The sequence below is a fragment of the Lathamus discolor genome, chromosome 5 (genome assembly GCF_037157495.1).
Source record: "Lathamus discolor isolate bLatDis1 chromosome 5, bLatDis1.hap1, whole genome shotgun sequence".
Classification (NCBI taxonomy): domain Eukaryota; kingdom Metazoa; phylum Chordata; class Aves; order Psittaciformes; family Psittacidae; genus Lathamus; species Lathamus discolor.
The window spans coordinates 23,970,264-23,997,613 of NC_088888.1; positions in this window are offsets into that span (position 1 = coordinate 23,970,264).

Consider the following 27,350-nt stretch of genomic DNA (forward strand, 5'->3'; position numbering starts at 1 on the left):
TGCAAAGCTAACTGTGTGCTAAACATGATCAGCAGGAGCTTTTTCGCAAGGCTCTTCTGCTGTTTTAGCACAGTCGAAACATTGCTGCTCTACTCTCTCTGTTGCTGCTCAGCAGAGAGAGAGCACAGAGATGTTGGATTCAATTGGTCTTTCAGGCAGGAAAGGGAGGAGTGACAGCAATGTATGTTGCAGAGTTGCAAAGCTCGCTGTGCGCTGAAGATGATCTGTAGGAACATTTTGGCCTGGCTTTTCTGCTCTTTCAGCAGTGTCTAAACGTTCCTGCTCTACTTACTCTTGCTGCAGCTCACAGAGAGCGTGCACTGGGGAGGTTGTATTCAAACGGTCTTTTTGGAGAAAGAGTGAAGAGTGACAGCAATGTTTGTGTCACAGTTGCAAAGCTCACTGTGTGCTATAGATGACCAGCAGGAGGTTTTTCGCAAGGCTCTTCTGCTGTTTTAGCACAGTCTAAACATTGCTGCTCTACTCTCTCTGTTGCTGCTCAGCAGAGAGCTGGCACAGAGATGTTGGATTCAACTGGTCTTTCAGGCAGGAAAGGGAGGAGTGACAGCAATGTGTGCTGCAGAGTTGCAAAGCTCGCTGTGCGCTGAAGATGATCTGCAGAACATTTTGGCCTGGCTCTTCTGCTCTTTCAGCAGAGTCTAAACGTTCCTGCTCTACCCTCTCTGCTGCTGCACAGCAGAGAAAGGGCACAGAGATTTTGGATTCAATTGGACTTTGAGGTAGGAACGTGAGGAGCGACAGCAATATATGTGTCACAGTTGCAAAGCTGACTGCGTGCTGAAGGTGCATAGCCGGAGCTTTCACTCCTGGCTCTTCGGCTGTGGGAGCAGAGGCCAAGAGCTCGTGTTCACGTGTCACTGCTGCTGTTCAAACAAGAGAGGGCGCGAGAGACTATGGATTCAAACGGACTATTAGGAGATAAAGGGAGGAGTGACAGCAATGTGTGTTGCAGAGTTGCAAAGCTCGCTGTGCGCTGACGATGATCAGCAGGAACATTTTGGCCTGGCTCTTCTGCTCTTTCAGCAGAGTCTAAACGTTCCTGCTCTACTCACTCTGCTGCTGCTCAGAGAGAGCGGGCACTGGAAAGGTTGCATTCAAATGGACTTTTAGGAGATAAAGTGACCAGTGACAGTAATGTGTGTGTCACAGTTGCAAAGCTCACTGTGTGCTGAAGATGATCAGCAGGAACTTTGTGCATGTCTCTTCTGCTGTTTCAGCAGAGACCAAACGTAACTGCTATATTCTGCTGCTGCTGACAAAGAGCAAGCACAGGAGTTGTAGGATTCAATTGGACTTTCAGGTAGGAAAGTGAGGGGTGACAGCAATGTGTGTGACACAGTTTCAAAGCTCACTGTGCGTTGAAGATGCCCAGCCGGAGTTTCCCTGCTGGCCCATCGGCTGTGGGATTAGAGGTCAAGCGCTTCGTGCTCCGCTGTCACAACTGCTCTTGAAAGGAGAGAGGGCACCAGAAACGTTGGATTCAAATGCACTTTTAGGAGATAAAGTGAGGAGTGACAGCAATGTTTGTGTCACAGTTGCAAAGCTAACTGTGTGCTAAACATGATCAGCAGGAGCTTTTTCGCAAGGCTCTTCTGCTGTTTTAGCACAGTCGAAACATTGCTGCTCTACTCTCTCTGTTGCTGCTCAGCAGAGAGAGAGCACAGAGATGTTGGATTCAATTGGTCTTTCAGGCAGGAAAGGGAGGAGTGACAGCAATGTATGTTGCAGAGTTGCAAAGCTCGCTGTGCGCTGAAGATGATCTGTAGGAACATTTTGGCCTGGCTTTTCTGCTCTTTCAGCAGTGTCTAAACGTTCCTGCTCTACTTACTCTTGCTGCAGCTCACAGAGAGCGTGCACTGGAGAGGTTGTATTCAAACGGTCTTTTTGGAGAAAGAGTGAAGAGTGACAGCAATGTTTGTGTCACAGTTGCAAAGCTCACTGTGTGCTATAGATGACCAGCAGGAGGTTTTTCGCAAGGCTCTTCTGCTGTTTTAGCACAGTCTAAACATTGCTGCTCTACTCTCTCTGTTGCTGCTCAGCAGAGAGCTGGCACAGAGATGTTGGATTCAACTGGTCTTTCAGGCAGGAAAGGGAGGAGTGACAGCAATGTGTGCTGCAGAGTTGCAAAGCTCGCTGTGCGCTGAAGATGATCTGCAGAACATTTTGGCCTGGCTCTTCTGCTCTTTCAGCAGAGTCTAAACGTTCCTGCTCTACCCTCTCTGCTGCTGCACAGCAGAGAAAGGGCACAGAGATTTTGGATTCAATTGGACTTTGAGGTAGGAACGTGAGGAGCGACAGCAATATATGTGTCACAGTTGCAAAGCTGACTGCGTGCTGAAGGTGCATAGCCGGAGCTTTCACTCCTGGCTCTTCGGCTGTGGGAGCAGAGGCCAAGAGCTCGTGTTCACGTGTCACTGCTGCTGTTCAAACAAGAGAGGGCGCGAGAGACTATGGATTCAAACGGACTATTAGGAGATAAAGGGAGGAGTGACAGCAATGTGTGTTGCAGAGTTGCAAAGCTCGCTGTGCGCTGACGATGATCAGCAGGAACATTTTGGCCTGGCTCTTCTGCTCTTTCAGCAGAGTCTAAACGTTCCTGCTCTACTCACTCTGCTGCTGCTCAGAGAGAGCGGGCACTGGAAAGGTTGCATTCAAATGGACTTTTAGGAGATAAAGTGACCAGTGACAGTAATGTGTGTGTCACAGTTGCAAAGCTCACTGTGTGCTGAAGATGATCAGCAGGAACTTTGTGCATGTCTCTTCTGCTGTTTCAGCAGAGACCAAACGTAACTGCTATATTCTGCTGCTGCTGACAAAGAGCAAGCACAGGAGTTGTAGGATTCAATTGGACTTTCAGGTAGGAAAGTGAGGGGTGACAGCAATGTGTGTGACACAGTTTCAAAGCTCACTGTGCGTTGAAGATGCCCAGCCGGAGTTTCCCTGCTGGCCCATCGGCTGTGGGATTAGAGGTCAAGCGCTTCGTGCTCCCCTGTCACAACTGCTCTTGAAAGGAGAGAGGGCACCAGAAACGTTGGATTCAAATGCACTTTTAGGAGATAAAGTGAGGAGTGACAGCAATGTTTGTGTCACAGTTGCAAAGCTAACTGTGTGCTAAACATGATCAGCAGGAGCTTTTTCGCAAGGCTCTTCTGCTGTTTTAGCACAGTCGAAACATTGCTGCTCTACTCTCTCTGTTGCTGCTCAGCAGAGAGTGAGCACAGAGATGTTGGATTCAATTGGTCTTTCAGGCAGGAAAGGGAGGAGTGACAGCAATGTATGTTGCAGAGTTGCAAAGCTCGCTGTGCGCTGAAGATGATCTGTAGGAACATTTTGGCCAGGCTTTTCTGCTCTTTCAGCAGTGTCTAAACGTTCCTGCTCTACTTACTCTTGCTGCAGCTCACAGAGAGCGTGCACTGGAGAGGTTGTATTCAAACGGTCTTTTTGGAGAAAGAGTGAAGAGTGACAGCAATGTTTGTGTCACAGTTGCAAAGCTCACTGTGTGCTATAGATGACCAGCAGGAGGTTTTTCGCAAGGCTCTTCTGCTGTTTTAGCACAGTCTAAACATTGCTGCTCTACTCTCTCTGTTGCTGCTCAGCAGAGAGCTGGCACAGAGATGTTGGATTCAACTGGTCTTTCAGGCAGGAAAGGGAGGAGTGACAGCAATGTGTGCTGCAGAGTTGCAAAGCTCGCTGTGCGCTGAAGATGATCTGCAGAACATTTTGGCCTGGCTCTTCTGCTCTTTCAGCAGAGTCTAAACGTTCCTGCTCTACCCTCTCTGCTGCTGCACAGCAGAGAAAGGGCACAGAGATTTTGGATTCAATTGGACTTTGAGGTAGGAACGTGAGGAGCGACAGCAATATATGTGTCACAGTTGCAAAGCTGACTGCGTGCTGAAGGTGCATAGCCGGAGCTTTCACTCCTGGCTCTTCGGCTGTGGGAGCAGAGGCCAAGAGCTCGTGTTCACGTGTCACTGCTGCTGTTCAAACAAGAGAGGGCGCGAGAGACTATGGATTCAAACGGACTATTAGGAGATAAAGGGAGGAGTGACAGCAATGTGTGTTGCAGAGTTGCAAAGCTCGCTGTGCGCTGACGATGATCAGCAGGAACATTTTGGCCTGGCTCTTCTGCTCTTTCAGCAGAGTCTAAACGTTCCTGCTCTACTCACTCTGCTGCTGCTCAGAGAGAGCGGGCACTGGAAAGGTTGCATTCAAATGGACTTTTAGGAGATAAAGTGACCAGTGCTGAAGATGATCAGCAGGAACTTTGTGCATGTCTCTTCTGCTGTTTCAGCAGAGACCAAACGTAACTGCTATATTCTGCTGCTGCTGACAAAGAGCATCACAGGAGTTGTAGGATTCAATTGGACTTTCAGGTAGGAAAGTGAGGGGTGACAGCAATGTGTGTGACACAGTTTCAAAGCTCACTGTGCGCTGAAGATGCCCAGCCGGAGTTTCCCTGCTGGCCCATCGGCTGTGGGATTAGAGGTCAAGCGCTTCGTGCTCCGCTGTCACAACTGCTCTTGAAAGGAGAGAGGGCACCCGAAACGTTGGATTCAAATGCACTTTTAGGAGATAAAGTGAGGAGTGACAGCAATGTTTGTGTCACAGTTGCAAAGCTAACTGTGTGCTAAACATGATCAGCAGGAGCTTTTTCGCAAGGCTCTTCTGCTGTTTTAGCACAGTCGAAACATTGCTGCTCTACTCTCTCTGTTGCTGCTCAGCAGAGAGAGAGCACAGAGATGTTGGATTCAATTGGTCTTTCAGGCAGGAAAGGGAGGAGTGACAGCAATGTATGTTGCAGAGTTGCAAAGCTCGCTGTGCGCTGAAGATGATCTGTAGGAACATTTTGGCCTGGCTTTTCTGCTCTTTCAGCAGTGTCTAAACGTTCCTGCTCTACTTACTCTTGCTGCAGCTCACAGAGAGCGTGCACTGGAGAGGTTGTATTCAAACGGTCTTTTTGGAGAAAGAGTGAAGAGTGACAGCAATGTTTGTGTCACAGTTGCAAAGCTCACTGTGTGCTATAGATGACCAGCAGGAGGTTTTTCGCAAGGCTCTTCTGCTGTTTTAGCACAGTCTAAACATTGCTGCTCTACTCTCTCTGTTGCTGCTCAGCAGAGAGCTGGCACAGAGATGTTGGATTCAACTGGTCTTTCAGGCAGGAAAGGGAGGAGTGACAGCAATGTGTGCTGCAGAGTTGCAAAGCTCGCTGTGCGCTGAAGATGATCTGCAGAACATTTTGTCCTGGCTCTTCTATTCTTTGAGTAGGGTCTAAACGTTCCTGCTCTACCCTCTCTGCTGCTGCACAGCAGAGAAAGGGCACAGAGATTTTGGATTCAATTAGACTTTGAGGTAGGAACGTGAGGAGCGACAGCAATATATGTGTCACAGTTGCAAAGCTGACTGCGTGCTGAAGGTGCATAGCCGGAGCTTTCACTCCTGGCTCTTCGGCTGTGGGAGCAGAGGCCAAGAGCTCGTGTTCACGTGTCACTGCTGCTGTTCAAACAAGAGAGGGCGCGAGAGACTATGGATTCAAACGGACTATTAGGAGATGAAGGGAGGAGTGACAGCAATGTGTGTTGCAGAGTTGCAAAGCTCGCTGTGCGCTGACGATGATGAGCAGGAACATTTTGGCCTGGCTCTTCTGCTCTTTCAGCAGAGTCTAAACGTTCCTGCTCTACTCACTCTGCTGCTGCTCAGAGAGAGCGGGCACTGGAAAGGTTGCATTCAAATGGTCTTTTAGGAGATAAAGTGACCAGTGACAGTAATGTGTGTGTCACAGCTGCAAAGCTCACTGTGTGCTGAAGATGATCAGCAGGAACTTTGTGCATGTCTCTTCTGCTGTTTCAGCAGAGACCAAACGTAACTGCTATATTCTGCTGCTGCTGACAAAGAGCAAGCACAGGAGTTGTAGGATTCAATTGGACTTTCAGGTAGGAAAGTGAGGGGTGACAGCAATGTGTATGACACAGTTTCAAAGCTCACTGTGCGCTGAAGGTGCCCAGCCGGAGTTTCCCTGCTGGCCCATCGGCTGTGGGATTAGAGGTCAAGCGCTTCGTGCTCCCCTGTCACAACTGCTCTTGAAAGGAGAGAGGGCACCAGAAACGTTGGATTCAAATGCACTTTTAGGAGATAAAGTGAGGAGTGACAGCAATGTTTGTGTCACAGTTGCAAAGCTAACTGTGTGCTAAACATGATCAGCAGGAGCTTTTTCGCAAGGCTCTTCTGCTGTTTTAGCACAGTCGAAACATTGCTGCTCTACTCTCTCTGTTGCTGCTCAGCAGAGAGAGAGCACAGAGATGTTGGATTCAATTGGTCTTTCAGGCAGGAAAGGGAGGAGTGACAGCAATGTATGTTGCAGAGTTGCAAAGCTCGCTGTGCGCTGAAGATGATCTGTAGGAACATTTTGGCCTGGCTTTTCTGCTCTTTCAGCAGTGTCTAAACGTTCCTGCTCTACTTACTCTTGCTGCAGCTCACAGAGAGCGTGCACTGGGGAGGTTGTATTCAAACGGTCTTTTTGGAGAAAGAGTGAAGAGTGACAGCAATGTTTGTGTCACAGTTGCAAAGCTCACTGTGTGCTATAGATGACCAGCAGGAGGTTTTTCGCAAGGCTCTTCTGCTGTTTTAGCACAGTCTAAACATTGCTGCTCTACTCTCTCTGTTGCTGCTCAGCAGAGAGCTGGCACAGAGATGTTGGATTCAACTGGTCTTTCAGGCAGGAAAGGGAGGAGTGACAGCAATGTGTGCTGCAGAGTTGCAAAGCTCGCTGTGCGCTGAAGATGATCTGCAGAACATTTTGGCCTGGCTCTTCTGCTCTTTCAGCAGAGTCTAAACGTTCCTGCTCTACCCTCTCTGCTGCTGCACAGCAGAGAAAGGGCACAGAGATTTTGGATTCAATTGGACTTTGAGGTAGGAACGTGAGGAGCGACAGCAATATATGTGTCACAGTTGCAAAGCTGACTGCGTGCTGAAGGTGCATAGCCGGAGCTTTCACTCCTGGCTCTTCGGCTGTGGGAGCAGAGGCCAAGAGCTCGTGTTCACGTGTCACTGCTGCTGTTCAAACAAGAGAGGGCGCGAGAGACTATGGATTCAAACGGACTATTAGGAGATAAAGGGAGGAGTGACAGCAATGTGTGTTGCAGAGTTGCAAAGCTCGCTGTGCGCTGACGATGATCAGCAGGAACATTTTGGCCTGGCTCTTCTGCTCTTTCAGCAGAGTCTAAACGTTCCTGCTCTACTCACTCTGCTGCTGCTCAGAGAGAGCGGGCACTGGAAAGGTTGCATTCAAATGGACTTTTAGGAGATAAAGTGACCAGTGACAGTAATGTGTGTGTCACAGTTGCAAAGCTCACTGTGTGCTGAAGATGATCAGCAGGAACTTTGTGCATGTCTCTTCTGCTGTTTCAGCAGAGACCAAACGTAACTGCTATATTCTGCTGCTGCTGACAAAGAGCAAGCACAGGAGTTGTAGGATTCAATTGGACTTTCAGGTAGGAAAGTGAGGGGTGACAGCAATGTGTGTGACACAGTTTCAAAGCTCACTGTGCGTTGAAGATGCCCAGCCGGAGTTTCCCTGCTGGCCCATCGGCTGTGGGATTAGAGGTCAAGCGCTTCGTGCTCCCCTGTCACAACTGCTCTTGAAAGGAGAGAGGGCACCAGAAACGTTGGATTCAAATGCACTTTTAGGAGATAAAGTGAGGAGTGACAGCAATGTTTGTGTCACAGTTGCAAAGCTAACTGTGTGCTAAACATGATCAGCAGGAGCTTTTTCGCAAGGCTCTTCTGCTGTTTTAGCACAGTCGAAACATTGCTGCTCTACTCTCTCTGTTGCTGCTCAGCAGAGAGTGAGCACAGAGATGTTGGATTCAATTGGTCTTTCAGGCAGGAAAGGGAGGAGTGACAGCAATGTATGTTGCAGAGTTGCAAAGCTCGCTGTGCGCTGAAGATGATCTGTAGGAACATTTTGGCCTGGCTTTTCTGCTCTTTCAGCAGTGTCTAAACGTTCCTGCTCTACTTACTCTTGCTGCAGCTCACAGAGAGCGTGCACTGGAGAGGTTGTATTCAAACGGTCTTTTTGGAGAAAGAGTGAAGAGTGACAGCAATGTTTGTGTCACAGTTGCAAAGCTCACTGTGTGCTATAGATGACCAGCAGGAGGTTTTTCGCAAGGCTCTTCTGCTGTTTTAGCACAGTCTAAACATTGCTGCTCTACTCTCTCTGTTGCTGCTCAGCAGAGAGCTGGCACAGAGATGTTGGATTCAACTGGTCTTTCAGGCAGGAAAGGGAGGAGTGACAGCAATGTGTGCTGCAGAGTTGCAAAGCTCGCTGTGCGCTGAAGATGATCTGCAGAACATTTTGGCCTGGCTCTTCTGCTCTTTCAGCAGAGTCTAAACGTTCCTGCTCTACCCTCTCTGCTGCTGCACAGCAGAGAAAGGGCACAGAGATTTTGGATTCAATTGGACTTTGAGGTAGGAACGTGAGGAGCGACAGCAATATATGTGTCACAGTTGCAAAGCTGACTGCGTGCTGAAGGTGCATAGCCGGAGCTTTCACTCCTGGCTCTTCGGCTGTGGGAGCAGAGGCCAAGAGCTCGTGTTCACGTGTCACTGCTGCTGTTCAAACAAGAGAGGGCGCGAGAGACTATGGATTCAAACGGACTATTAGGAGATAAAGGGAGGAGTGACAGCAATGTGTGTTGCAGAGTTGCAAAGCTCGCTGTGCGCTGACGATGATCAGCAGGAACATTTTGGCCTGGCTCTTCTGCTCTTTCAGCAGAGTCTAAACGTTCCTGCTCTACTCACTCTGCTGCTGCTCAGAGAGAGCGGGCACTGGAAAGGTTGCATTCAAATGGACTTTTAGGAGATAAAGTGACCAGTGCTGAAGATGATCAGCAGGAACTTTGTGCATGTCTCTTCTGCTGTTTCAGCAGAGACCAAACGTAACTGCTATATTCTGCTGCTGCTGACAAAGAGCATCACAGGAGTTGTAGGATTCAATTGGACTTTCAGGTAGGAAAGTGAGGGGTGACAGCAATGTGTGTGACACAGTTTCAAAGCTCACTGTGCGCTGAAGATGCCCAGCCGGAGTTTCCCTGCTGGCCCATCGGCTGTGGGATTAGAGGTCAAGCGCTTCGTGCTCCGCTGTCACAACTGCTCTTGAAAGGAGAGAGGGCACCCGAAACGTTGGATTCAAATGCACTTTTAGGAGATAAAGTGAGGAGTGACAGCAATGTTTGTGTCACAGTTGCAAAGCTAACTGTGTGCTAAACATGATCAGCAGGAGCTTTTTCGCAAGGCTCTTCTGCTGTTTTAGCACAGTCGAAACATTGCTGCTCTACTCTCTCTGTTGCTGCTCAGCAGAGAGAGAGCACAGAGATGTTGGATTCAATTGGTCTTTCAGGCAGGAAAGGGAGGAGTGACAGCAATGTATGTTGCAGAGTTGCAAAGCTCGCTGTGCGCTGAAGATGATCTGTAGGAACATTTTGGCCTGGCTTTTCTGCTCTTTCAGCAGTGTCTAAACGTTCCTGCTCTACTTACTCTTGCTGCAGCTCACAGAGAGCGTGCACTGGAGAGGTTGTATTCAAACGGTCTTTTTGGAGAAAGAGTGAAGAGTGACAGCAATGTTTGTGTCACAGTTGCAAAGCTCACTGTGTGCTATAGATGACCAGCAGGAGGTTTTTCGCAAGGCTCTTCTGCTGTTTTAGCACAGTCTAAACATTGCTGCTCTACTCTCTCTGTTGCTGCTCAGCAGAGAGCTGGCACAGAGATGTTGGATTCAACTGGTCTTTCAGGCAGGAAAGGGAGGAGTGACAGCAATGTGTGCTGCAGAGTTGCAAAGCTCGCTGTGCGCTGAAGATGATCTGCAGAACATTTTGTCCTGGCTCTTCTATTCTTTGAGTAGGGTCTAAACGTTCCTGCTCTACCCTCTCTGCTGCTGCACAGCAGAGAAAGGGCACAGAGATTTTGGATTCAATTAGACTTTGAGGTAGGAACGTGAGGAGCGACAGCAATATATGTGTCACAGTTGCAAAGCTGACTGCGTGCTGAAGGTGCATAGCCGGAGCTTTCACTCCTGGCTCTTCGGCTGTGGGAGCAGAGGCCAAGAGCTCGTGTTCACGTGTCACTGCTGCTGTTCAAACAAGAGAGGGCGCGAGAGACTATGGATTCAAACGGACTATTAGGAGATGAAGGGAGGAGTGACAGCAATGTGTGTTGCAGAGTTGCAAAGCTCGCTGTGCGCTGATGATGATGAGCAGGAACATTTTGGCCTGGCTCTTCTGCTCTTTCAGCAGAGTCTAAACGTTCCTGCTCTACTCACTCTGCTGCTGCTCAGAGAGAGCGGGCACTGGAAAGGTTGCATTCAAATGGTCTTTTAGGAGATAAAGTGACCAGTGACAGTAATGTGTGTGTCACAGTTGCAAAGCTCACTGTGTGCTGAAGATGATCAGCAGGAACTTTGTGCATGTCTCTTCTGCTGTTTCAGCAGAGACCAAACGTAACTGCTATATTCTGCTGCTGCTGACAAAGAGCAAGCACAGGAGTTGTAGGATTCAATTGGACTTTCAGGTAGGAAAGTGAGGGGTGACAGCAATGTGTATGACACAGTTTCAAAGCTCACTGTGCGCTGAAGGTGCCCAGCCGGAGTTTCCCTGCTGGCCCATCGGCTGTGGGATTAGAGGTCAAGCGCTTCGTGCTCCCCTGTCACAACTGCTCTTGAAAGGAGAGAGGGCACCAGAAACGTTGGATTCAAATGCACTTTTAGGAGATAAAGTGAGGAGTGACAGCAATGTTTGTGTCACAGTTGCAAAGCTAACTGTGTGCTAAACATGATCAGCAGGAGCTTTTTCGCAAGGCTCTTCTGCTGTTTTAGCACAGTCGAAACATTGCTGCTCTACTCTCTCTGTTGCTGCTCAGCAGAGAGAGAGCACAGAGATGTTGGATTCAATTGGTCTTTCAGGCAGGAAAGGGAGGAGTGACAGCAATGTATGTTGCAGAGTTGCAAAGCTCGCTGTGCGCTGAAGATGATCTGTAGGAACATTTTGGCCTGGCTTTTCTGCTCTTTCAGCAGTGTCTAAACGTTCCTGCTCTACTTACTCTTGCTGCAGCTCACAGAGAGCGTGCACTGGAGAGGTTGTATTCAAACGGTCTTTTTGGAGAAAGAGTGAAGAGTGACAGCAATGTTTGTGTCACAGTTGCAAAGCTCACTGTGTGCTATAGATGACCAGCAGGAGGTTTTTCGCAAGGCTCTTCTGCTGTTTTAGCACAGTCTAAACATTGCTGCTCTACTCTCTCTGTTGCTGCTCAGCAGAGAGCTGGCACAGAGATGTTGGATTCAACTGGTCTTTCAGGCAGGAAAGGGAGGAGTGACAGCAATGTGTGCTGCAGAGTTGCAAAGCTCGCTGTGCGCTGAAGATGATCTGCAGAACATTTTGGCCTGGCTCTTCTGCTCTTTCAGCAGAGTCTAAACGTTCCTGCTCTACCCTCTCTGCTGCTGCACAGCAGAGAAAGGGCACAGAGATTTTGGATTCAATTGGACTTTGAGGTAGGAACGTGAGGAGCGACAGCAATATATGTGTCACAGTTGCAAAGCTGACTGCGTGCTGAAGGTGCATAGCCGGAGCTTTCACTCCTGGCTCTTCGGCTGTGGGAGCAGAGGCCAAGAGCTCGTGTTCACGTGTCACTGCTGCTGTTCAAACAAGAGAGGGCGCGAGAGACTATGGATTCAAACGGACTATTAGGAGATAAAGGGAGGAGTGACAGCAATGTGTGTTGCAGAGTTGCAAAGCTCGCTGTGCGCTGACGATGATCAGCAGGAACATTTTGGCCTGGCTCTTCTGCTCTTTCAGCAGAGTCTAAACGTTCCTGCTCTACTCACTCTGCTGCTGCTCAGAGAGAGCGGGCACTGGAAAGGTTGCATTCAAATGGACTTTTAGGAGATAAAGTGACCAGTGACAGTAATGTGTGTGTCACAGTTGCAAAGCTCACTGTGTGCTGAAGATGATCAGCAGGAACTTTGTGCATGTCTCTTCTGCTGTTTCAGCAGAGACCAAACGTAACTGCTATATTCTGCTGCTGCTGACAAAGAGCATCACAGGAGTTGTAGGATTCAATTGGACTTTCAGGTAGGAAAGTGAGGGGTGACAGCAATGTGTGTGACACAGTTTCAAAGCTCACTGTGCGCTGAAGATGCCCAGCCGGAGTTTCCCTGCTGGCCCATCGGCTGTGGGATTAGAGGTCAAGCGCTTCGTGCTCCGCTGTCACAACTGCTCTTGAAAGGAGAGAGGGCACCAGAAACGTTGGATTCAAATGCACTTTTAGGAGATAAAGTGAGGAGTGACAGCAATGTTTGTGTCACAGTTGCAAAGCTAACTGTGTGCTAAACATGATCAGCAGGAGCTTTTTCGCAAGGCTCTTCTGCTGTTTTAGCACAGTCGAAACATTGCTGCTCTACTCTCTCTGTTGCTGCTCAGCAGAGAGTGAGCACAGAGATGTTGGATTCAATTGGTCTTTCAGGCAGGAAAGGGAGGAGTGACAGCAATGTATGTTGCAGAGTTGCAAAGCTCGCTGTGCGCTGAAGATGATCTGTAGGAACATTTTGGCCTGGCTTTTCTGCTCTTTCAGCAGTGTCTAAACGTTCCTGCTCTACTTACTCTTGCTGCAGCTCACAGAGAGCGTGCACTGGGGAGGTTGTATTCAAACGGTCTTTTTGGAGAAAGAGTGAAGAGTGACAGCAATGTTTGTGTCACAGTTGCAAAGCTCACTGTGTGCTATAGATGACCAGCAGGAGGTTTTTCGCAAGGCTCTTCTGCTGTTTTAGCACAGTCTAAACATTGCTGCTCTACTCTCTCTGTTGCTGCTCAGCAGAGAGCTGGCACAGAGATGTTGGATTCAACTGGTCTTTCAGGCAGGAAAGGGAGGAGTGACAGCAATGTGTGCTGCAGAGTTGCAAAGCTCGCTGTGCGCTGAAGATGATCTGCAGAACATTTTGGCCTGGCTCTTCTGCTCTTTCAGCAGAGTCTAAACGTTCCTGCTCTACCCTCTCTGCTGCTGCACAGCAGAGAAAGGGCACAGAGATTTTGGATTCAATTGGACTTTGAGGTAGGAACGTGAGGAGCGACAGCAATATATGTGTCACAGTTGCAAAGCTGACTGCGTGCTGAAGGTGCATAGCCGGAGCTTTCACTCCTGGCTCTTCGGCTGTGGGAGCAGAGGCCAAGAGCTCGTGTTCACGTGTCACTGCTGCTGTTCAAACAAGAGAGGGCGCGAGAGACTATGGATTCAAACGGACTATTAGGAGATAAAGGGAGGAGTGACAGCAATGTGTGTTGCAGAGTTGCAAAGCTCGCTGTGCGCTGACGATGATGAGCAGGAACATTTTGGCCTGGCTCTTCTGCTCTTTCAGCAGAGTCTAAACGTTCCTGCTCTACTCACTCTGCTGCTGCTCAGAGAGAGCGGGCACTGGAAAGGTTGCATTCAAATGGACTTTTAGGAGATAAAGTGACCAGTGACAGTAATGTGTGTGTCACAGTTGCAAAGCTCACTGTGTGCTGAAGATGATCAGCAGGAACTTTGTGCATGTCTCTTCTGCTGTTTCAGCAGAGACCAAACGTAACTGCTATATTCTGTTGCTGCTGACAAAGAGCAAGCACAGGAGTTGTAGGATTCAATTGGACTTTCAGGTAGGAAAGTGAGGGGTGACAGCAATGTGTGTGACACAGTTTCAAAGCTCACTGTGCGCTGAAGGTGCCCAGCCGGAGTTTCCCTGCTGGCCCATCGGCTGTGGGATTAGAGGTCAAGCGCTTCGTGCTCCGCTGTCACAACTGCTCTTGAAAGGAGAGAGGGCACCAGAAACGTTGGATTCAAATGCACTTTTAGGAGATAAAGTGAGGAGTGACAGCAATGTTTGTGTCACAGTTGCAAAGCTAACTGTGTGCTAAACATGATCAGCAGGAGCTTTTTCGCAAGGCTCTTCTGCTGTTTTAGCACAGTCGAAACATTGCTGCTCTACTCTCTCTGTTGCTGCTCAGCAGAGAGTGAGCACAGAGATGTTGGATTCAATTGGTCTTTCAGGCAGGAAAGGGAGGAGTGACAGCAATGTATGTTGCAGAGTTGCAAAGCTCGCTGTGCGCTGAAGATGATCTGTAGGAACATTTTGGCCTGGCTTTTCTGCTCTTTCAGCAGTGTCTAAACGTTCCTGCTCTACTTACTCTTGCTGCAGCTCACAGAGAGCGTGCACTGGAGAGGTTGTATTCAAACGGTCTTTTTGGAGAAAGAGTGAAGAGTGACAGCAATGTTTGTGTCACAGTTGCAAAGCTCACTGTGTGCTATAGATGACCAGCAGGAGGTTTTTCGCAAGGCTCTTCTGCTGTTTTAGCACAGTCTAAACATTGCTGCTCTACTCTCTCTGTTGCTGCTCAGCAGAGAGCTGGCACAGAGATGTTGGATTCAACTGGTCTTTCAGGCAGGAAAGGGAGGAGTGACAGCAATGTGTGCTGCAGAGTTGCAAAGCTCGCTGTGCGCTGAAGATGATCTGCAGAACATTTTGGCCTGGCTCTTCTGCTCTTTCAGCAGAGTCTAAACGTTCCTGCTCTACCCTCTCTGCTGCTGCACAGCAGAGAAAGGGCACAGAGATTTTGGATTCAATTGGACTTTGAGGTAGGAACGTGAGGAGCGACAGCAATATATGTGTCACAGTTGCAAAGCTGACTGCGTGCTGAAGGTGCATAGCCGGAGCTTTCACTCCTGGCTCTTCGGCTGTGGGAGCAGAGGCCAAGAGCTCGTGTTCACGTGTCACTGCTGCTGTTCAAACAAGAGAGGGCGCGAGAGACTATGGATTCAAACGGACTATTAGGAGATGAAGGGAGGAGTGACAGCAATGTGTGTTGCAGAGTTGCAAAGCTCGCTGTGCGCTGACGATGATGAGCAGGAACATTTTGGCCTGGCTCTTCTGCTCTTTCAGCAGAGTCTAAACGTTCCTGCTCTACTCACTCTGCTGCTGCTCAGAGAGAGCGGGCACTGGAAAGGTTGCATTCAAATGGTCTTTTAGGAGATAAAGTGACCAGTGACAGTAATGTGTGTGTCACAGCTGCAAAGCTCACTGTGTGCTGAAGATGATCAGCAGGAACTTTGTGCATGTCTCTTCTGCTGTTTCAGCAGAGACCAAACGTAACTGCTATATTCTGCTGCTGCTGACAAAGAGCAAGCACAGGAGTTGTAGGATTCAATTGGACTTTCAGGTAGGAAAGTGAGGGGTGACAGCAATGTGTATGACACAGTTTCAAAGCTCACTGTGCGCTGAAGGTGCCCAGCCGGAGTTTCCCTGCTGGCCCATCGGCTGTGGGATTAGAGGTCAAGCGCTTCGTGCTCCCCTGTCACAACTGCTCTTGAAAGGAGAGAGGGCACCAGAAACGTTGGATTCAAATGCACTTTTAGGAGATAAAGTGAGGAGTGACAGCAATGTTTGTGTCACAGTTGCAAAGCTAACTGTGTGCTAAACATGATCAGCAGGAGCTTTTTCGCAAGGCTCTTCTGCTGTTTTAGCACAGTCGAAACATTGCTGCTCTACTCTCTCTGTTGCTGCTCAGCAGAGAGAGAGCACAGAGATGTTGGATTCAATTGGTCTTTCAGGCAGGAAAGGGAGGAGTGACAGCAATGTATGTTGCAGAGTTGCAAAGCTCGCTGTGCGCTGAAGATGATCTGTAGGAACATTTTGGCCTGGCTTTTCTGCTCTTTCAGCAGTGTCTAAACGTTCCTGCTCTACTTTTGCTGCAGCTCACAGAGAGCGTGCACTGGGGAGGTTGTATTCAAACGGTCTTTTTGGAGAAAGAGTGAAGAGTGACAGCAATGTTTGTGTCACAGTTGCAAAGCTCACTGTGTGCTATAGATGACCAGCAGGAGGTTTTTCGCAAGGCTCTTCTGCTGTTTTAGCACAGTCTAAACATTGCTGCTCTACTCTCTCTGTTGCTGCTCAGCAGAGAGCTGGCACAGAGATGTTGGATTCAACTGGTCTTTCAGGCAGGAAAGGGAGGAGTGACAGCAATGTGTGCTGCAGAGTTGCAAAGCTCGCTGTGCGCTGAAGATGATCTGCAGAACATTTTGGCCTGGCTCTTCTGCTCTTTCAGCAGAGTCTAAACGTTCCTGCTCTACCCTCTCTGCTGCTGCACAGCAGAGAAAGGGCACAGAGATTTTGGATTCAATTGGACTTTGAGGTAGGAACGTGAGGAGCGACAGCAATATATGTGTCACAGTTGCAAAGCTGACTGCGTGCTGAAGGTGCATAGCCGGAGCTTTCACTCCTGGCTCTTCGGCTGTGGGAGCAGAGGCCAAGAGCTCGTGTTCACGTGTCACTGCTGCTGTTCAAACAAGAGAGGGCGCGAGAGACTATGGATTCAAACGGACTATTAGGAGATAAAGGGAGGAGTGACAGCAATGTGTGTTGCAGAGTTGCAAAGCTCGCTGTGCGCTGACGATGATCAGCAGGAACATTTTGGCCTGGCTCTTCTGCTCTTTCAGCAGAGTCTAAACGTTCCTGCTCTACTCACTCTGCTGCTGCTCAGAGAGAGCGGGCACTGGAAAGGTTGCATTCAAATGGTCTTTTAGGAGATAAAGTGACCAGTGACAGTAATGTGTGTGTCACAGTTGCAAAGCTCACTGTGTGCTGAAGATGATCAGCAGGAACTTTGTGCATGTCTCTTCTGCTGTTTCAGCAGAGACCAAACGTAACTGCTATATTCTGCTGCTGCTGACAAAGAGCAAGCACAGGAGTTGTAGGATTCAATTGGACTTTCAGGTAGGAAAGTGAGGGGTGACAGCAATGTGTATGACACAGTTTCAAAGCTCACTGTGCGCTGAAGGTGCCCAGCCGGAGTTTCCCTGCTGGCCCATCGGCTGTGGGATTAGAGGTCAAGCGCTTCGTGCTCCGCTGTCACAACTGCTCTTGAAGGGAGAGAGGGCACCAGAAACGTTGGATTCAAATGCACTTTTAGGAGATAAAGTGAGGAGTGACAGCAATGTTTGTGTCACAGTTGCAAAGCTAACTGTGTGCTAAACATGATCAGCAGGAGCTTTTTCGCAAGGCTCTTCTGCTGTTTTAGCACAGTCGAAACATTGCTGCTCTACTCTCTCTGTTGCTGCTCAGCAGAGAGAGAGCACAGAGATGTTGGATTCAATTGGTCTTTCAGGCAGGAAAGGGAGGAGTGACAGCAATGTATGTTGCAGAGTTGCAAAGCTCGCTGTGCGCTGAAGATGATCTGTAGGAACATTTTGGCCTGGCTTTTCTGCTCTTTCAGCAGTGTCTAAACGTTCCTGCTCTACTTACTCTTGCTGCAGCTCACAGAGAGCGTGCACTGGAGAGGTTGTATTCAAACGGTCTTTTTGGAGAAAGAGTGAAGAGTGACAGCAATGTTTGTGTCACAGTTGCAAAGCTCACTGTGTGCTATAGATGACCAGCAGGAGGTTTTTCGCAAGGCTCTTCTGCTGTTTTAGCACAGTCTAAACATTGCTGCTCTACTCTCTCTGTTGCTGCTCAGCAGAGAGCTGGCACAGAGATGTTGGATTCAACTGGTCTTTCAGGCAGGAAAGGGAGGAGTGACAGCAATGTGTGCTGCAGAGTTGCAAAGCTCGCTGTGCGCTGAAGATGATCTGCAGAACATTTTGGCCTGGCTCTTCTGCTCTTTCAGCAGAGTCTAAACGTTCCTGCTCTACCCTCTCTGCTGCTGCACAGCAGAGAAAGGGCACAGAGATTTTGGATTCAATTGGACTTTGAGGTAGGAACGTGAGGAGCGACAGCAATATATGTGTCACAGTTGCAAAGCTGACTGCGTGCTGAAGGTGCATAGCCGGAGCTTTCACTCCTGGCTCTTCGGCTGTGGGAGCAGAGGCCAAGAGCTCGTGTTCACGTGTCACTGCTGCTGTTCAAACAAGAGAGGGCGCGAGAGACTATGGATTCAAACGGACTATTAGGAGATAAAGGGAGGAGTGACAGCAATGTGTGTTGCAGAGTTGCAAAGCTCGCTGTGCGCTGACGATGATCAGCAGGAACATTTTGGCCTGGCTCTTCTGCTCTTTCAGCAGAGTCTAAACGTTCCTGCTCTACTCACTCTGCTGCTGCTCAGAGAGAGCGGGCACTGGAAAGGTTGCATTCAAATGGACTTTTAGGAGATAAAGTGACCAGTGCTGAAGATGATCAGCAGGAACTTTGTGCATGTCTCTTCTGCTGTTTCAGCAGAGACCAAACGTAACTGCTATATTCTGCTGCTGCTGACAAAGAGCATCACAGGAGTTGTAGGATTCAATTGGACTTTCAGGTAGGAAAGTGAGGGGTGACAGCAATGTGTGTGACACAGTTTCAAAGCTCACTGTGCGCTGAAGATGCCCAGCCGGAGTTTCCCTGCTGGCCCATCGGCTGTGGGATTAGAGGTCAAGCGCTTCGTGCTCCGCTGTCACAACTGCTCTTGAAAGGAGAGAGGGCACCCGAAACGTTGGATTCAAATGCACTTTTAGGAGATAAAGTGAGGAGTGACAGCAATGTTTGTGTCACAGTTGCAAAGCTAACTGTGTGCTAAACATGATCAGCAGGAGCTTTTTCGCAAGGCTCTTCTGCTGTTTTAGCACAGTCGAAACATTGCTGCTCTACTCTCTCTGTTGCTGCTCAGCAGAGAGAGAGCACAGAGATGTTGGATTCAATTGGTCTTTCAGGCAGGAAAGGGAGGAGTGACAGCAATGTATGTTGCAGAGTTGCAAAGCTCGCTGTGCGCTGAAGATGATCTGTAGGAACATTTTGGCCTGGCTTTTCTGCTCTTTCAGCAGTGTCTAAACGTTCCTGCTCTACTTACTCTTGCTGCAGCTCACAGAGAGCGTGCACTGGAGAGGTTGTATTCAAACGGTCTTTTTGGAGAAAGAGTGAAGAGTGACAGCAATGTTTGTGTCACAGTTGCAAAGCTCACTGTGTGCTATAGATGACCAGCAGGAGGTTTTTCGCAAGGCTCTTCTGCTGTTTTAGCACAGTCTAAACATTGCTGCTCTACTCTCTCTGTTGCTGCTCAGCAGAGAGCTGGCACAGAGATGTTGGATTCAACTGGTCTTTCAGGCAGGAAAGGGAGGAGTGACAGCAATGTGTGCTGCAGAGTTGCAAAGCTCGCTGTGCGCTGAAGATGATCTGCAGAACATTTTGTCCTGGCTCTTCTATTCTTTGAGTAGGGTCTAAACGTTCCTGCTCTACCCTCTCTGCTGCTGCACAGCAGAGAAAGGGCACAGAGATTTTGGATTCAATTAGACTTTGAGGTAGGAACGTGAGGAGCGACAGCAATATATGTGTCACAGTTGCAAAGCTGACTGCGTGCTGAAGGTGCATAGCCGGAGCTTTCACTCCTGGCTCTTCGGCTGTGGGAGCAGAGGCCAAGAGCTCGTGTTCACGTGTCACTGCTGCTGTTCAAACAAGAGAGGGCGCGAGAGACTATGGATTCAAACGGACTATTAGGAGATGAAGGGAGGAGTGACAGCAATGTGTGTTGCAGAGTTGCAAAGCTCGCTGTGCGCTGACGATGATGAGCAGGAACATTTTGGCCTGGCTCTTCTGCTCTTTCAGCAGAGTCTAAACGTTCCTGCTCTACTCACTCTGCTGCTGCTCAGAGAGAGCGGGCACTGGAAAGGTTGCATTCAAATGGTCTTTTAGGAGATAAAGTGACCAGTGACAGTAATGTGTGTGTCACAGCTGCAAAGCTCACTGTGTGCTGAAGATGATCAGCAGGAACTTTGTGCATGTCTCTTCTGCTGTTTCAGCAGAGACCAAACGTAACTGCTATATTCTGCTGCTGCTGACAAAGAGCAAGCACAGGAGTTGTAGGATTCAATTGGACTTTCAGGTAGGAAAGTGAGGGGTGACAGCAATGTGTATGACACAGTTTCAAAGCTCACTGTGCGCTGAAGGTGCCCAGCCGGAGTTTCCCTGCTGGCCCATCGGCTGTGGGATTAGAGGTCAAGCGCTTCGTGCTCCCCTGTCACAACTGCTCTTGAAAGGAGAGAGGGCACCAGAAACGTTGGATTCAAATGCACTTTTAGGAGATAAAGTGAGGAGTGACAGCAATGTTTGTGTCACAGTTGCAAAGCTAACTGTGTGCTAAACATGATCAGCAGGAGCTTTTTCGCAAGGCTCTTCTGCTGTTTTAGCACAGTCGAAACATTGCTGCTCTACTCTCTCTGTTGCTGCTCAGCAGAGAGAGAGCACAGAGATGTTGGATTCAATTGGTCTTTCAGGCAGGAAAGGGAGGAGTGACAGCAATGTATGTTGCAGAGTTGCAAAGCTCGCTGTGCGCTGAAGATGATCTGTAGGAACATTTTGGCCTGGCTTTTCTGCTCTTTCAGCAGTGTCTAAACGTTCCTGCTCTACTTACTCTTGCTGCAGCTCACAGAGAGCGTGCACTGGGGAGGTTGTATTCAAACGGTCTTTTTGGAGAAAGAGTGAAGAGTGACAGCAATGTTTGTGTCACAGTTGCAAAGCTCACTGTGTGCTATAGATGACCAGCAGGAGGTTTTTCGCAAGGCTCTTCTGCTGTTTTAGCACAGTCTAAACATTGCTGCTCTACTCTCTCTGTTGCTGCTCAGCAGAGAGCTGGCACAGAGATGTTGGATTCAACTGGTCTTTCAGGCAGGAAAGGGAGGAGTGACAGCAATGTGTGCTGCAGAGTTGCAAAGCTCGCTGTGCGCTGAAGATGATCTGCAGAACATTTTGGCCTGGCTCTTCTGCTCTTTCAGCAGAGTCTAAACGTTCCTGCTCTACCCTCTCTGCTGCTGCACAGCAGAGAAAGGGCACAGAGATTTTGGATTCAATTGGACTTTGAGGTAGGAACGTGAGGAGCGACAGCAATATATGTGTCACAGTTGCAAAGCTGACTGCGTGCTGAAGGTGCATAGCCGGAGCTTTCACTCCTGGCTCTTCGGCTGTGGGAGCAGAGGCCAAGAGCTCGTGTTCACGTGTCACTGCTGCTGTTCAAACAAGAGAGGGCGCGAGAGACTATGGATTCAAACGGACTATTAGGAGATAAAGGGAGGAGTGACAGCAATGTGTGTTGCAGAGTTGCAAAGCTCGCTGTGCGCTGACGATGATCAGCAGGAACATTTTGGCCTGGCTCTTCTGCTCTTTCAGCAGAGTCTAAACGTTCCTGCTCTACTCACTCTGCTGCTGCTCAGAGAGAGCGGGCACTGGAAAGGTTGCATTCAAATGGACTTTTAGGAGATAAAGTGACCAGTGACAGTAATGTGTGTGTCACAGTTGCAAAGCTCACTGTGTGCTGAAGATGATCAGCAGGAACTTTGTGCATGTCTCTTCTGCTGTTTCAGCAGAGACCAAACGTAACTGCTATATTCTGCTGCTGCTGACAAAGAGCAAGCACAGGAGTTGTAGGATTCAATTGGACTTTCAGGTAGGAAAGTGAGGGGTGACAGCAATGTGTGTGACACAGTTTCAAAGCTCACTGTGCGTTGAAGATGCCCAGCCGGAGTTTCCCTGCTGGCCCATCGGCTGTGGGATTAGAGGTCAAGCGCTTCGTGCTCCCCTGTCACAACTGCTCTTGAAAGGAGAGAGGGCACCAGAAACGTTGGATTCAAATGCACTTTTAGGAGATAAAGTGAGGAGTGACAGCAATGTTTGTGTCACAGTTGCAAAGCTAACTGTGTGCTAAACATGATCAGCAGGAGCTTTTTCGCAAGGCTCTTCTGCTGTTTTAGCACAGTCGAAACATTGCTGCTCTACTCTCTCTGTTGCTGCTCAGCAGAGAGTGAGCACAGAGATGTTGGATTCAATTGGTCTTTCAGGCAGGAAAGGGAGGAGTGACAGCAATGTATGTTGCAGAGTTGCAAAGCTCGCTGTGCGCTGAAGATGATCTGTAGGAACATTTTGGCCTGGCTTTTCTGCTCTTTCAGCAGTGTCTAAACGTTCCTGCTCTACTTACTCTTGCTGCAGCTCACAGAGAGCGTGCACTGGAGAGGTTGTATTCAAACGGTCTTTTTGGAGAAAGAGTGAAGAGTGACAGCAATGTTTGTGTCACAGTTGCAAAGCTCACTGTGTGCTATAGATGACCAGCAGGAGGTTTTTCGCAAGGCTCTTCTGCTGTTTTAGCACAGTCTAAACATTGCTGCTCTACTCTCTCTGTTGCTGCTCAGCAGAGAGCTGGCACAGAGATGTTGGATTCAACTGGTCTTTCAGGCAGGAAAGGGAGGAGTGACAGCAATGTGTGCTGCAGAGTTGCAAAGCTCGCTGTGCGCTGAAGATGATCTGCAGAACATTTTGGCCTGGCTCTTCTGCTCTTTCAGCAGAGTCTAAACGTTCCTGCTCTACCCTCTCTGCTGCTGCACAGCAGAGAAAGGGCACAGAGATTTTGGATTCAATTGGACTTTGAGGTAGGAACGTGAGGAGCGACAGCAATATATGTGTCACAGTTGCAAAGCTGACTGCGTGCTGAAGGTGCATAGCCGGAGCTTTCACTCCTGGCTCTTCGGCTGTGGGAGCAGAGGCCAAGAGCTCGTGTTCACGTGTCACTGCTGCTGTTCAAACAAGAGAGGGCGCGAGAGACTATGGATTCAAACGGACTATTAGGAGATAAAGGGAGGAGTGACAGCAATGTGTGTTGCAGAGTTGCAAAGCTCGCTGTGCGCTGACGATGATCAGCAGGAACATTTTGGCCTGGCTCTTCTGCTCTTTCAGCAGAGTCTAAACGTTCCTGCTCTACTCACTCTGCTGCTGCTCAGAGAGAGCGGGCACTGGAAAGGTTGCATTCAAATGGACTTTTAGGAGATAAAGTGACCAGTGCTGAAGATGATCAGCAGGAACTTTGTGCATGTCTCTTCTGCTGTTTCAGCAGAGACCAAACGTAACTGCTATATTCTGCTGCTGCTGACAAAGAGCATCACAGGAGTTGTAGGATTCAATTGGACTTTCAGGTAGGAAAGTGAGGGGTGACAGCAATGTGTGTGACACAGTTTCAAAGCTCACTGTGCGCTGAAGATGCCCAGCCGGAGTTTCCCTGCTGGCCCATCGGCTGTGGGATTAGAGGTCAAGCGCTTCGTGCTCCGCTGTCACAACTGCTCTTGAAAGGAGAGAGGGCACCCGAAACGTTGGATTCAAATGCACTTTTAGGAGATAAAGTGAGGAGTGACAGCAATGTTTGTGTCACAGTTGCAAAGCTAACTGTGTGCTAAACATGATCAGCAGGAGCTTTTTCGCAAGGCTCTTCTGCTGTTTTAGCACAGTCGAAACATTGCTGCTCTACTCTCTCTGTTGCTGCTCAGCAGAGAGAGAGCACAGAGATGTTGGATTCAATTGGTCTTTCAGGCAGGAAAGGGAGGAGTGACAGCAATGTATGTTGCAGAGTTGCAAAGCTCGCTGTGCGCTGAAGATGATCTGTAGGAACATTTTGGCCTGGCTTTTCTGCTCTTTCAGCAGTGTCTAAACGTTCCTGCTCTACTTACTCTTGCTGCAGCTCACAGAGAGCGTGCACTGGAGAGGTTGTATTCAAACGGTCTTTTTGGAGAAAGAGTGAAGAGTGACAGCAATGTTTGTGTCACAGTTGCAAAGCTCACTGTGTGCTATAGATGACCAGCAGGAGGTTTTTCGCAAGGCTCTTCTGCTGTTTTAGCACAGTCTAAACATTGCTGCTCTACTCTCTCTGTTGCTGCTCAGCAGAGAGCTGGCACAGAGATGTTGGATTCAACTGGTCTTTCAGGCAGGAAAGGGAGGAGTGACAGCAATGTGTGCTGCAGAGTTGCAAAGCTCGCTGTGCGCTGAAGATGATCTGCAGAACATTTTGTCCTGGCTCTTCTATTCTTTGAGTAGGGTCTAAACGTTCCTGCTCTACCCTCTCTGCTGCTGCACAGCAGAGAAAGGGCACAGAGATTTTGGATTCAATTAGACTTTGAGGTAGGAACGTGAGGAGCGACAGCAATATATGTGTCACAGTTGCAAAGCTGACTGCGTGCTGAAGGTGCATAGCCGGAGCTTTCACTCCTGGCTCTTCGGCTGTGGGAGCAGAGGCCAAGAGCTCGTGTTCACGTGTCACTGCTGCTGTTCAAACAAGAGAGGGCGCGAGAGACTATGGATTCAAACGGACTATTAGGAGATGAAGGGAGGAGTGACAGCAATGTGTGTTGCAGAGTTGCAAAGCTCGCTGTGCGCTGACGATGATGAGCAGGAACATTTTGGCCTGGCTCTTCTGCTCTTTCAGCAGAGTCTAAACGTTCCTGCTCTACTCACTCTGCTGCTGCTCAGAGAGAGCGGGCACTGGAAAGGTTGCATTCAAATGGTCTTTTAGGAGATAAAGTGACCAGTGACAGTAATGTGTGTGTCACAGTTGCAAAGCTCACTGTGTGCTGAAGATGATCAGCAGGAACTTTGTGCATGTCTCTTCTGCTGTTTCAGCAGAGACCAAACGTAACTGCTATATTCTGCTGCTGCTGACAAAGAGCAAGCACAGGAGTTGTAGGATTCAATTGGACTTTCAGGTAGGAAAGTGAGGGGTGACAGCAATGTGTATGACACAGTTTCAAAGCTCACTGTGCGCTGAAGGTGCCCAGCCGGAGTTTCCCTGCTGGCCCATCGGCTGTGGGATTAGAGGTCAAGCGCTTCGTGCTCCCCTGTCACAACTGCTCTTGAAAGGAGAGAGGGCACCAGAAACGTTGGATTCAAATGCACTTTTAGGAGATAAAGTGAGGAGTGACAGCAATGTTTGTGTCACAGTTGCAAAGCTAACTGTGTGCTAAACATGATCAGCAGGAGCTTTTTCGCAAGGCTCTTCTGCTGTTTTAGCACAGTCGAAACATTGCTGCTCTACTCTCTCTGTTGCTGCTCAGCAGAGAGAGAGCACAGAGATGTTGGATTCAATTGGTCTTTCAGGCAGGAAAGGGAGGAGTGACAGCAATGTATGTTGCAGAGTTGCAAAGCTCGCTGTGCGCTGAAGATGATCTGTAGGAACATTTTGGCCTGGCTTTTCTGCTCTTTCAGCAGTGTCTAAACGTTCCTGCTCTACTTACTCTTGCTGCAGCTCACAGAGAGCGTGCACTGGAGAGGTTGTATTCAAACGGTCTTTTTGGAGAAAGAGTGAAGAGTGACAGCAATGTTTGTGTCACAGTTGCAAAGCTCACTGTGTGCTATAGATGACCAGCAGGAGGTTTTTCGCAAGGCTCTTCTGCTGTTTTAGCACAGTCTAAACATTGCTGCTCTACTCTCTCTGTTGCTGCTCAGCAGAGAGCTGGCACAGAGATGTTGGATTCAACTGGTCTTTCAGGCAGGAAAGGGAGGAGTGACAGCAATGTGTGCTGCAGAGTTGCAAAGCTCGCTGTGCGCTGAAGATGATCTGCAGAACATTTTGGCCTGGCTCTTCTGCTCTTTCAGCAGAGTCTAAACGTTCCTGCTCTACCCTCTCTGCTGCTGCACAGCAGAGAAAGGGCACAGAGATTTTGGATTCAATTGGACTTTGAGGTAGGAACGTGAGGAGCGACAGCAATATATGTGTCACAGTTGCAAAGCTGACTGCGTGCTGAAGGTGCATAGCCGGAGCTTTCACTCCTGGCTCTTCGGCTGTGGGAGCAGAGGCCAAGAGCTCGTGTTCACGTGTCACTGCTGCTGTTCAAACAAGAGAGGGCGCGAGAGACTATGGATTCAAACGGACTATTAGGAGATAAAGGGAGGAGTGACAGCAATGTGTGTTGCAGAGTTGCAAAGCTCGCTGTGCGCTGACGATGATCAGCAGGAACATTTTGGCCTGGCTCTTCTGCTCTTTCAGCAGAGTCTAAACGTTCCTGCTCTACTCACTCTGCTGCTGCTCAGAGAGAGCGGGCACTGGAAAGGTTGCATTCAAATGGACTTTTAGGAGATAAAGTGACCAGTGACAGTAATGTGTGTGTCACAGTTGCAAAGCTCACTGTGTGCTGAAGATGATCAGCAGGAACTTTGTGCATGTCTCTTCTGCTGTTTCAGCAGAGACCAAACGTAACTGCTATATTCTGCTGCTGCTGACAAAGAGCATCACAGGAGTTGTAGGATTCAATTGGACTTTCAGGTAGGAAAGTGAGGGGTGACAGCAATGTGTGTGACACAGTTTCAAAGCTCACTGTGCGCTGAAGATGCCCAGCCGGAGTTTCCCTGCTGGCCCATCGGCTGTGGGATTAGAGGTCAAGCGCTTCGTGCTCCGCTGTCACAACTGCTCTTGAAAGGAGAGAGGGCACCAGAAACGTTGGATTCAAATGCACTTTTAGGAGATAAAGTGAGGAGTGACAGCAATGTTTGTGTCACAGTTGCAAAGCTAACTGTGTGCTAAACATGATCAGCAGGAGCTTTTTCGCAAGGCTCTTCTGCTGTTTTAGCACAGTCGAAACATTGCTGCTCTACTCTCTCTGTTGCTGCTCAGCAGAGAGTGAGCACAGAGATGTTGGATTCAATTGGTCTTTCAGGCAGGAAAGGGAGGAGTGACAGCAATGTATGTTGCAGAGTTGCAAAGCTCGCTGTGCGCTGAAGATGATCTGTAGGAACATTTTGGCCTGGCTTTTCTGCTCTTTCAGCAGTGTCTAAACGTTCCTGCTCTACTTACTCTTGCTGCAGCTCACAGAGAGCGTGCACTGGGGAGGTTGTATTCAAACGGTCTTTTTGGAGAAAGAGTGAAGAGTGACAGCAATGTTTGTGTCACAGTTGCAAAGCTCACTGTGTGCTATAGATGACCAGCAGGAGGTTTTTCGCAAGGCTCTTCTGCTGTTTTAGCACAGTCTAAACATTGCTGCTCTACTCTCTCTGTTGCTGCTCAGCAGAGAGCTGGCACAGAGATGTTGGATTCAACTGGTCTTTCAGGCAGGAAAGGGAGGAGTGACAGCAATGTGTGCTGCAGAGTTGCAAAGCTCGCTGTGCGCTGAAGATGATCTGCAGAACATTTTGGCCTGGCTCTTCTGCTCTTTCAGCAGAGTCTAAACGTTCCTGCTCTACCCTCTCTGCTGCTGCACAGCAGAGAAAGGGCACAGAGATTTTGGATTCAATTGGACTTTGAGGTAGGAACGTGAGGAGCGACAGCAATATATGTGTCACAGTTGCAAAGCTGACTGCGTGCTGAAGGTGCATAGCCGGAGCTTTCACTCCTGGCTCTTCGGCTGTGGGAGCAGAGGCCAAGAGCTCGTGTTCACGTGTCACTGCTGCTGTTCAAACAAGAGAGGGCGCGAGAGACTATGGATTCAAACGGACTATTAGGAGATAAAGGGAGGAGTGACAGCAATGTGTGTTGCAGAGTTGCAAAGCTCGCTGTGCGCTGACGATGATGAGCAGGAACATTTTGGCCTGGCTCTTCTGCTCTTTCAGCAGAGTC